General features: G+C 36.8%; 1 pseudogene; it reads left to right on the top strand.

Annotated features, from left to right (window-relative positions):
* Positions 1-3,805: 3,805 nt before the first annotated feature.
* On the top strand, positions 3,806-4,775 carry LOC106844095 (olfactory receptor 5T1-like; annotated as a pseudogene).
* Positions 4,776-9,917: the final 5,142 nt, after the last annotated feature.

Raw genomic sequence — 9,917 nt, 5'->3', positions numbered from 1 at the left:
AGCTGAAAAAAGGAGATAAGTTTGTTCTTTTGAGTTCCTTAGGAATGTAATGACCTTTGGACAGAAATTCTATACTCATCAATGATGTCTGAAAGACCTGGTGAGGTGACTCCCAGTCTGCAATGCCAGGTAGTCAACATTCCTGATCACCTCCTCTATAGCCCACTGGCCCTATATAATTGTTTTAAGATTCTGTACCCTTACCCCAGATGTTCATATTTTGGTGCTAATGTACCGTCTTTCAATTAGCTAGCTCATCATTTAATAAAGTCCTTTCCCTACAACCATCTTGCCTCTCGACTAATCGGCTTCATCTTGCAGGGAGCAGATCAAACCCTTTGTGCTGTAATGCCAGCAATCTCACTTCTGAGAATTTATACAAAATAATTAAAATCAGGATCTTGAAGAGCTATTTTCACTCCCATATTCATTGCAGCACTATTTACAATAGCTAAGTTGTGAAAACAAGCTAAACCATTAGTGGATGAATAGAGAAAGAAAATGGGTATAGGCATACAATGGAATAATATTCAGTGTTGAAAAAGAAGGGAATCCTGCCATGTGCTACAACACAGATGAACTTTTAGGGCATTATGCTATGTAAAATAAGCCAGCCACAGGACAAATACAGGAGATTGCATTTATATGACTTACCTAAAATAGTCAAACTCTATTAATTAGAAGTAGAATGGTAGTTGCCAGGGACTGGGGAGAGAAAGGAAATTAGAACTTGCTTATCAATGGGCATAAAGTCTCAATTATACAGGATAAATTAGTTCTAGAGATCTGTTATACAACATTATGCCTACAGTTAATGATATAGTTAACGATACTCTACTGTATTCTTAAAATTTGTTGAGGTTAAATCTCATGCTAAGTGTTCTTACCACAGTAAAAAATAATTAAGTATTGATGTATGCTACAATGGGTGTGAATCTTGAAAACATGATAAATGAAGAAGCCAGGCGCAAGAGTTCACATATGTGATATCATTTACATGAAATATCCAGAATAGGTACATTCATAGAGACAGAATGCAGACTGGTGGCCGACAGTGGTTGGAGGTGGGGGAGAAATTAGGAGAAATTACTTGATGGATGCTTAGGAATGATGGAAATGTTTTGGAACGAGATAGAGGTGTGGTTGCACAATGTAGTGTATATAATAATTGCTACTGAATTATTCCCTTTAAAATGGTTAATGCTACAGTGTGTGAATTTTGTCAATAAAATATGTTAAAATAAGTTTAGGTATAATTTCACACGTTTAGTTATTTGTGTGTCTTTTTTAGTGAAGTCCTTGATTTTATATTTTTCCATATAATATTTATCTATTCTTGATAATAAATTTTGTCTTTTATATGCAATAAAATAGTTCTGTCTTCAATTTGTTTATGGTATCTTTTATTCTGTGGAAGTTTAAAACTTTGTGTAGTTAAATCAAATTTGGAAGTCGTATTTCATGTGACATATTTCATATTTCACATATAATTAATGCTATAACTTAACAAAACATATTTTAATGCATCTCAAACACTCTGCAACTACACCATGTTCATATAGTTGAACAAGATATACTTGAAAATGTTCATCAATCCTTTGGAAAGAAAAAGAACTTTTTCAAGCTCACACTTTCACTAGGTGCTAAGTCTGAGATTTTAATATGGGGCTTTAGAGTCTAAATATAATATTAAATCTTCCACCTTGTTTCAGCTCAGATACATCAGTTAAATAAAGGTTAGAATTGTAGTGTCATTGAAATTTCTCCTGTGTATAACAGTGAGCACGTATTTTGTAATGGATATCTTTAATTGACTACATAAAGGTATATTTTTCAAAATTTGCTTGCATATTTTTATCTCTTTCTACTATATTTCTTCCTATATGCCTACTTCCTGTTTTATCCCTGACTCTCTTCAGTAAATACTTTTGTATGTAATACATGAATTCTTTAGAGAGAGAGAGACAGAGAGGAGAAGGTTGGGGGAGAAAGAGAGAAAATAGGAATTTTTTAAATAAAAATGTATTTTGGTGATGCCAAAACATTAATACATATTTATAGTATTAATTGATATCTTTATTAGCTATTTTATCAATATAACAATTCAAACCAAATTACACATTACAAGATATTTATGTGCTTGTGTGTGTGTTCTCATGAGTAAGATGTAAATTTTCTGGATTCACACAGAAATCAAAATTTAAGATTATTATACGTTTTTTTACTCTATAATTTTCTAAGACAAACGAGCATTTATTTTTAGTTTTACAGATTCGTGTTCATGACACTATTTATTCTATATGTTAGAAAAGACTACCATAGATCTCTGGGAACATTTCCGGGAAAATAAAGATATGTGGCCTTCTCTTTCGAACAGTGGTTTCAGCTTGTTTATTCTCTATATTTGGGCAACTCAATACAACAAAACTGCGGCATGTTTCACATCATGAATATAAATTATTTATGTCACTGAATTCTTCCCGGCCCTATGTACAGCAGATTTTTCACTCCTTTTACACATTTTTGACTACGACATACTGAAGGAAACAGAAAAATTGACATGCTGAAATCTTCCCCCTCAGTCTTATGGATGCAGTATTTAACAGTGTTTCAATTACTGAGATTTCAGTCCAGATACAAGTGCTTCTTTAACTTTTTTTAAACATGTACTTTTTTAATTCATACTCCTCTGAATGAGAAACAGTATGAGGAAGCTGGGGGCAAAAAAAGAAAAACAGAAATCAAACACTATTTTGTGGAGAGAGAGTAATTTTACTCTTTTAGCAAAAACTTTTTTAAAACAATTTTATTATTTATTATTAGGTGACATTAATTTTGCAGTTACTTTAGAAACCCCATAAACAACTATAATACATTAAAAGAGTGACCATGATTTATTTCTGACACAAATATATCTAAAAAATAATCCAAATACTTTAAGAGCTAATAAGCAGATGAACTGAGAAACATCTCACATTGTTATTAAGATAAAATTTGAAAAATAATAACAGTACAATGAGTTGCAGATGCCAACAATGAACAACTTAATGATATGTATTTTGTGAAAAAACAACAGAAAAGAAAAGGACTTTGTGTTGTTTTTGTTTGCAAACAAGGCATCTGTCTCCAGAATACCGTCTCACATTCTGTTCACCACTGCTCTAGACTGGAAACTAACGGAACAAGAAAATTGCCAAAAAAAGATATAAAACGTGTTTTTTGGTAAAGGCGGCCCTGTACAAGTTGAAATGTAAGTCTAACATCACATTTACTAGTCATAAGGAAGTATTCTAAAATTAAATAATTTTGAAATTATTTTTCTCATTTAAATTCAAAGAAATATTGTGATTTATGTGTTCTTACTCCCATTTTAACAACTGTGAACATCAAGCAAAGGCATTTCATGCACATTGTAGCAAATCTAGAACTAGCACTCAGGTGTGTAATTTCCACTATAATATTTTTTGGATTTAAATATTCCCATGTTCATTCATCTTTGTGAATTTTATGATGGTGTAAGATGAAAACAGGTGGTAAAAATTTAACAGAAAAGAAGTTGGAGTATAAACCACTTAAATTAACAGAATACTTTTAAGATGATAAATTTAGTCAATCATTGAATGAAATCATTTCTTCCTTTTACTTAACAGCAAAATGCATCCACTTGGGTCCAACATTTTCATCACTGTCAATCTCATCACAACCAAGGAAATCATTATTCCCTACCAAGAAACAAACATAATGATATAACAGCTTTGACTGGTTTTACAAGGTATTGCCTTTAGAACCTAATACAAAAACTGAAATGTCAGAGTCCCTATCAGATTTAGATTTATATCTTAGTCAGTTGAAAAATGTGTCTGAAGTTATTGTGTTTATATTGATGAACTTCACAGATGATTTTGAGGTGCAAGTCTTTCTAATTTTGCTATTTCCAGCAATCTGTCTTTCTATTCTGATAGGAAATTTGGGACTGGCTGTATTGGTTACTGGGGATCCTCAGCTCCACAACCCTATATACCATTTTCTGAGTGTTTTATCATTCTTGGTTGCCTGCTATTCATCAGTTTTCATCCCAAAAATGTTGATCAATTTTCTACCAGAGAATAAAGGCATTTCATTCCTTGGATGTGAAGTGCAGATGCTTCTCTTTGTTACTTTTGGGATCACAGAATGCTTTCTCTTGGCTGCAACGACATATGACCCCTGTGTAGCAATCTACAACCCTCTGCTGTATTCGGTTAACATCTCACCCAGGGTCTATATGCCACTCATCTTTGTGACATTTTGCATTATTCACTACACACGGGAGCCACATTTAGTCTATCTTTCTGTGCATCCAATAAAATTAGACATGTCTTTTGTGATGTCCCTCCTCTCTTTACTATTTCTTGCTCTGATAATCACGCAAACCAGCTTCTACTCCTCTACTTGGTGGGTTCTATTGGGATAGTCACTATCCTGATTGTCCTGAACTCCTATGACTTCATTCTGGTGGTCATTCTGAAGATGCACTCTGCTGAAGGGAGAAGAAAGTCTTTTCTACGTATAATTCTCACCTAAGTGGCATGACAATTTTTCATGGAGTGATCTTTTTATATGTGAAACCAAGTTCCAGTCATGCTTCAGACCAAGACATGATAGTGTTGACTTTTTACACCATTGTGATTCCCATGCTGAATCTCATCATCTACAGTTTAAGAAACAAAGATGTAAAAGAAGTGATGAAAAAATTATTTGAGAGAAATTGGTTGATAAGTAAAGTAAATGTTTAGCCTTGTGTAAAGTTGCAAAGAACTTTGCATATCAGTCCATTTCTCTATGCTTAGAAACCATAGATGAAAATACCTTGGTTTAAGTTAATAGTGCCTTTGCATCCTCTGATATTTCCAAATAAATATTAATCGGCCATTGAATGCAGCATTTTGCAAATATAGATAATTTGTATCACCTTTATGCTAGTTGCTATGTTCAAACTGATGAATATTAAATATTCATAGATATATATCATTGCTGTTAGTCATTGTGTAATTTGATTTTCTCTCACTATAACTATAGTTTATGTCTTCAGGATTCTATGAATTGATGTATCTTCACATTGTTTATAGTACATCTTCAGCACTTGTTATGAAGTACTTCTCTACTGGAGTCCCAGTGAGGGACATCCCAAATGTTGCTTCATTTGCCCTCCATGTGTTCTCACACAGTGAAATCCATCGAGCCCTGTGAACACGCCTTTTTCATTGTTTGATTAAACACCACATATTTTTATTCCATTTTCAGAATCTTCCATTACTATTGCACAATCACAGAAATTGACTAGATCTATTTTGAAACTCCAAAAATTATACTGACACTAGATGGTAATATTACTTGAGAATGTACTTAAGGCTCAGAAAAGACAAATAAAAGTATAACTTAGAGAAAAGCAACACTTGGTTAATTATATGTATACATACATACATACATTATATATACATTTTATATATACATACATTATATATATACACATTATATATGCATATGTATATTGCTGGTTTGTGCAAGTGTCAGAATAAGAAATAGCAAGGAGAGGAGGGATGTCACAAAAAACATGTCTAATTATAATGAATGAACAGAATGATAAGCAACATGTGGCCCCTGTCTATACAGAAGCATGTAAAATCTCACCAACATAGGAAGTAATGATGAGTGGAACATAGACCCGGGGTGTCAAACTAACTGAATAGAGGAAGGCATTGTAGATTACTACGTAGTGATCATATGCCATTGCAGCCAAGAGAAAGCATTCTGTGGTCCCAAAAGTAACAAAGAGAAGCATGTGTGCTGCACATTCCAGATATGAAATAGCTTTACTCTCTGCTTGGAAATTGTTCAACATCTTTGAGGTGACAACTGAAGAATAGCAGGCATCCAAGAATAATAACATTTCAAAAAATAGTATATGGAATTATCAAACCAAGAATCCCCTGTGACCAATATAACTATTCCCAAACACTGTCTAACCATGATAGAAATGGTTCAATGTAAACCACTTGCCACCAGGAAGTGGTTATCTAGCTAGCTGATCACCCCAGGTTGTGGTGCCATATTGCAGGCAGATTGGGTGCTCAGCAATGTTTGTAGCCAGATTGGCCTTGGTGAGTGGAAGTCTATGTTGCTTAGCCCACACCCTGACCTCCAAACCTGCCAACATGGTCACTTCATGAACCCATTAGTGATGAGAGTGGTGGCTGGAGAAAACAGGTCACTGGTATCCATAGAAAGAGTCACCCTATCCACTTGATTATAAAAATCCTCCTCTGCTGAGGTCAGCCTTTCATGAGCATTAACATGAGAAAAAAATGTCCTCACATATTTAACACGCAGAGGGAAGTCTATCCACATACCTCCAACTAGACTTCCTTGTCACCAATTTTTCAATCATGTACATCCAAGTCACTGAATATACAGCCAAACAATTGGCCATGGGACATGAATCAGTATAAAACTGTGCATCTGTCCATCTCTCCTTCCAAGCAAAATGAACAGTGATACGGCTTGAGGTTCTTACTGGGAGGATGTCCCTTCACTACAGTCTTTCAGTGATGTCACAGAAAGGGGTTATAGTCCTGCAGCTGTCCACTTTTGGGTGATACCTGCATACGACAAAAAATTATTTTTAAACCAAGCCTGAGTCTCCTCTGCCTTGTCAAATAATCACGGGAAACTTCTCAGAGGTCATAGATTCAGGCTAGGAGAGAAAGAGGGTGGTGGACCACGGGCATTTGGGCAACTTCTTCATGTAAGTTATTTGGACTTTCAGGGTCCGCTCAGGCTCAATCTCATATACAACACTTTCATCTCATGATGGAGTGCTGTTGTGCATGCCCAAATTCATGACGTGTTGGGTCAAAGAACACTAGCTCATGATGGGAAGCTCAGTTAGCATGGTAACTTGGTGGCTGTGATAAAGTGTTCAGTCTCTACTAAGGCCAAGTGGCTCACCAAGAGCTGTTTTCTAAAAGAAAAATAGTTGTCTATGATGGATGACAGGGCTTTGTTCCAAAATACTAAATGTCTATGCTCTTATTCCTCTATAGAAACTAATAAAAGGCTCCAAACAGCATTCCTATATGCCCACTGACACTTCAAGGACCTCTGGACCTGCTGGATGATATAGTCCAGCAGAAGAGATACTTGCACACCAGCATGGACCTGTTGCAGAGCCTTCTCCTATTATGAACTCCTTCAAAACTATCAGCTTTTCAGGTCACTTGGTAAATGGGCTGGAATAACACAACCAAATTGGGAATATACTGCCTCAAAAATTTTAAGAGATCCACTTGTGATGTGCATTTTTTTGTTGCAGGAGGTCCCAGGTCCAGCAAATTTTCCTGTACCTTAGAAGGGACACCTCTACATGCCATCTTCCATTGGACTCCTAGATATTTCACTGAGATAGAAAGTCCCTAAATTTCCGTCACATTAATTTCCTAATCCATGGCACATAAATGTCTTCTCAATAAATCTAAATTAGTTGTTACTTCTTGCTTACTAAGTCCAATCAGCATAATGTCATCAATGTAATGGATCAGGGAAAGGTGATCAAATGCCTGTGAATTAAATTATGGCAAAGGCTGGAGAATTGATATACCCCTTCACAACATTGAGTTTGTAATGCTGGTCTTGCCAGCTGACAGCAAACTGCTTTGATGGACCTTATGGAAATTAATGGAGAAAAAAATCTCTTGCCAGATCAATAACCGCATATCGGGTACCAGAGAACATGTTCAGTTGCTCAAGCAATGAAACCACATCTGGTCCAGCAGCAAAGTTGGAGTAACCTAATTAAACTCATGATAATTCTCTGTCATTCTCAAAGATCCATCAGTCTTCTGCACAGGCCAAATAGGAGAGCTGAATGGAGATGTGGTGGGAATTATGACCCTTGCATCCTTCAAATCCTTGATGGTGACACTAATCTCTTATTTCCCTCCAAAAATGTAGTATTGATCTGAGTTTACCATTTTCCTTGGTAAGGGCAGTTCTAGTTGCTCCTACTTGGCTTTTCCTACCATAATAGCCCCCACTCCACAGGTCAGGGAACCAGTGTGGGGATTCTGCCAGATGCTGAGTGGGTCTATTCCAATTATGCATTCTGGAATTTGGAAAATAACCACAGGATGGGCTCAGGGACCCACTGTGCCCAATGTGAGATGGGCTACAGATAAAACTCTATTGATCGCCTGACGTCCTTAAGCCCCTACTCTGACTATTGGGCTACAGTGATGTTTTGCATCTTCATGAATTAGTAACAGTTCAGATCCAGTGTCCAGTAGTCCCCAAAGATCTGACTTTTTTTTAACCAACGCACAGTTACCCTGGTAAAGGGCCAAAGGTTCTTTTGGGGAAGGCTTAGAGAAAGATCAATAGTTTAAATTTTTGGTAGTATACCAGGGTCCTTCCTCAAGGATACTCAGCCTCCCTTTCTCAAAGGGGTACTAGGACTGTAAACTAGCTCAGTCCAGAAATTTTTTGAAGGATTATGACTTCCTATCTATTTCAGTTCTAGAAATACAATTATTAACTGTTAATGCCATGCTTAGTCATGAGTCAGACTATTATGATTGATTATTGTTTCAGCTGTGCTAGAGGGTAACCACATCTTGTCTTTGAGGTTGAGTGCCTCCACTTGGCCCCTTCCACCCCAAGATCCAATCACTACTTGCATTTTGGATTCCCAACTCTGTGGCTGCAGTTCCCACTGTACAGTCTGGCCTATAGTGGAGTGATCACAGAGTTCTTCAAGGATGTTGGATCTCCTCACAAAAATATCTTTCTCATAGCACTGATGAAGGGTATTTCTTCCGAATACACACTGTGTGGGTGAGTAGATCTTAAGTGACAAATCCACTCAAATTCCAATCTACCTAAGACTTTAAATCCATTTCCCAAATTAAACCAACACAGGTTAGACATTATCAGTTTACTTGGTGTTGGTCAGCTTTTGCTCCATGTTTCAGCCAGCTAACTCCCTGATCTGCAACATTAAATGCAGAATCTCTGTTTAGTAGGCCGATATCAATAAATGCGGCCTGATCAAACTTTATTTTCTTTCTACCATTATCCCACACCCTTACTATCCAGTCTTACCCATTTTCCCCAGATTTCTGCTTGTAGAAATTAAAAATTCAAGTAGTTCTTTTGGAGTGCAGTGCACCTCCTCATGAATCATACTTCGTTCTTCACCTTTAGGAGCTTGCTAGAACTTGAGTCTTGTTATAGCTCTAGGAACAAAGAGGGGAGAGGAGAGGGATTCCTGATGAGAATCGTCATTGTACTGCATGATAACTGCCTCAGGGGAGGCCATACTGTTTTCTCAGGCTTTGCAGGGTTCGTCTCCTCAGCTGAGAATGATATGGCTACAGTTATTGGCCAACTAGATATCACAATTTAGAGGATGAATGTCCCCAATTTTGTGAGAGTCTTCTCACACATTCCCATTAAAATTTTCATGATCACATTTTTCCCAATCATTGTCCTTGATGAGGATCAAGGCTGCCTCAGGGAGAGAAGCCCAAGGCATCCTGGCCTTCATACTAATCTATATCGTCCTCCAGGAAGCATAGGATGTCCTGACCTAATCAGATCTGATTGGTATCCAAAGTTATAGGACTACCCAATAGCCAGACCTCACCTGCACTGATACCATTTTAACGACTTTTTTCCGTAATCTTTCCTTTGTCTTGTAAAGGGGTAACTCACATACCTATGCCTTATAAATTAGCCCTACACTCAACCCATGTTTGCAGCTCTTACTGTCCATGGATCCTGTCCCCATGCTATTCTCTGAATAAAGAACCACTACTACCAGACCTCGAGAGTCCAAGAAATCTTTCTTTTGACTCCTCAGCTCGCCGAGCCCACATCAGTGC

The sequence above is a fragment of the Equus asinus genome, chromosome 17 (genome assembly GCF_041296235.1).
Source record: "Equus asinus isolate D_3611 breed Donkey chromosome 17, EquAss-T2T_v2, whole genome shotgun sequence".
Lineage (NCBI taxonomy): Eukaryota > Metazoa > Chordata > Mammalia > Perissodactyla > Equidae > Equus > Equus asinus.
The sequence above is the reverse complement of the archived record's forward strand: the minus strand, read 5'-3'. Positions and strand labels throughout refer to the sequence as shown.